A 2,375-nucleotide genomic window follows, 5' to 3' on the forward strand; every position below is an offset into this window, starting at 1 on the left:
CTTGTTCCTGATCTTAGGTGGAATGCTTTCAGTTTTTCACCATTGAGAATAATGTTTGCTATAGGCTTATCATATATGACCTTTACTATGTTGAGGTAGATTCCTTCTATGCCCATTTTTTGAAGTGTTTTAATCATAAATGGGTGCTGAATTTTGTCAAAGGCTTTTTGTGCATTTATTGAGATTATCACATGGTTTTTAATCTTTCAATGTGTTAATATGGTGCATCATATTGATTAATTTCCATATATTGAAGAATCCTTAGTGAAGTCGCTCAGTCATGTCCGACTCTTTGCGACCCCATGGACTGTAGCCTACCAGGCTTCTCCGTCCATGGGATTCTCCAGGCAAGAATACTGGAGTGGCTTACCATTTCCTTCTCCAGGGGATCTTCCTGACCCAGGGATCGAACCTGGGTCTCTCGCATTGGAGGCAAACGCTTTAACCTCTTAGCCACCAGGGAAGCCCGAAGAATCCTTGCATCCCTGGAATAAACCCAACTTGATCATGGTGCATGAGCTTTTTGATGTGTTGCTGAATTCTGTTTGCTAAAATTTTGTTGAGGATTTTTGCATCTACGTCCATCAGTGATATCGGCCTCTGGTTTTCTTTTTTTGTGTTGTCTTTGTCTGGTTTTGGTATCAGGGTGATGGTGGCCTCATAGAATGAATTTGGAAGTGTTCCTTTCTCTGCAATTTTTTGAGTGAGTTTTAGAAGGATAGGCATTAGCTCTTTTCTAAATGTTTGATAGAATTCTCCTGTGAAGCCATCTGGTCCTGGGCTTTTGTTTTTTTGGGAGATTTTTGATCACAGCTTCAATTTCAGTGCTTGTAATTGGGTTGTTCATAATTTCTATTTCTTCCTGATTCAGTCTTGGAAGATTGAACTTTTCTAAGAATCTGTCCATTTCTTCTAGGTTGTGTATTTTATTGCCATATAGTTGTTTGTAATAGTCTCTTATAACCCTTTGTATTTCTGCATTGTCTGTTGTAACCTCTCCTTTTCCATTTCTAATTTTGTTGATTTGATTCTTCTTTTTTTTTTCCCCTTGATGAGTCTGGCTAAAGGTTTGTCAATTTTGTTTATCTTCTCAAAGAACTAGCTTTTAGTTTTACTAACCTTTACTATTGTTTCTTTCGTTTCTTTTTCAATTATTTCTGCTCAGATCTTTATGATTTCTTTCCTCCTAGTAATTTTGGGAGTTTTTTGTTCTTCTTTTTCCAGTTGTTTTAGGTGTAAAGTTACATGTCTATTCGATGTTTTTCTTGTTTCCTGAGGTAGGATTGCATTGCTATAAACTTTCCTCTTAGAACTGCTTTTGCTGCATCCCATAGGTTTTGAGTTGTCATGTTTTCATTGTCATTTGTGTGTGTTAGAAATTTTTTTATTTCCCTTTTGATTTTTTCAGTAACCTGTTGGTTATTTAGAAAAGCGTTGTTTCATCTCCATGTGTTTGTATTTGTTACACTTTTTTTCTTGTAACTGATATCTAGTGTCATAGTATTGTGGTCAGAGAAGATGCTTGATACAATTTCAATTTTCTTAATTTTACTGAGGTTTGATTTGTGACCCAAGACATGGTCTATCCTGGAGAATGTTTCATGTGTACTTGAAAAGAAGATGTATTCTTCTGCATTTGGATGAAATGTCCTGAAGATATCAATGAGATCCATCTCATTGATCATTTAAGACTTGTGTTTCCTTATTAGTTTTCTGTTTTGATGATCTGTCCATTGGTGTGAGTGGGGTGTTAAAGTTTCCTACTATTATTATGCTACTGTCAATTTCTCCTTTTATGTCTGTTAGTGTTTGTCTGAGGTATTGAAGTGCTCCTATGTTGGGTGCATAGATATTTATAATTGTTATATCTTCCTCTTGGATTAGTCCCTTGGTCATTATGTAATGTCTTTCCTTATCTCTTGTTAATCTTCTTTATTTTAAGGTGTATTTTGTCTGACATGAGGATTGCTACTCCAGCTTTCTTTTGCTTCCCATTTGCATGGAATATATTTTTACATCATCTCACTTTCATTCTATATGTGTCTTGAGGTCTGAAGTGGGTTTCTTGTAGACAGCATATATATGGGTCTTGTTTTTGTATCCATTCAGCCAGTCTGTGTGTTTTGGTTGGAGTATTTAATCCATTTACATTTAAAGTAATTATTGATATACATGTTCCTATTGCCATTTTCTTAATTGTTTGGGGTTGACTTTGTAGATGTTTTTTCTTCTCTTGTATTTCTTGACTATGTAAGTCTCTTTAACATTTGTTGTGAAGCTGGTTTGGTGGTACTGAATTCTCTTAACTTTTGCTTGTCTGAAAAGCTTTGTATTTGTCCATCAGTTTTGATTGAGATCCTTGCTGGCTACAGTAA

At 35.5% G+C, this 2,375-nt stretch overlaps 1 non-coding gene across 1 annotated transcript; it reads right to left on the reverse strand.

Moving 5' to 3' along the window:
* Positions 1–390: 390 nt before the first annotated feature.
* Positions 391–463, reverse strand: TRNAW-CCA (transfer RNA tryptophan (anticodon CCA)). The gene has a single exon. It is a non-coding gene; the product is annotated as a tRNA-Trp (tRNA).
* Between the last annotated feature and the right edge of the window lie 1,912 nt (positions 464–2,375).

The sequence above is a fragment of the Capricornis sumatraensis genome, chromosome 6 (assembly GCF_032405125.1).
Source record: "Capricornis sumatraensis isolate serow.1 chromosome 6, serow.2, whole genome shotgun sequence".
Taxonomy (NCBI): domain Eukaryota; kingdom Metazoa; phylum Chordata; class Mammalia; order Artiodactyla; family Bovidae; genus Capricornis; species Capricornis sumatraensis.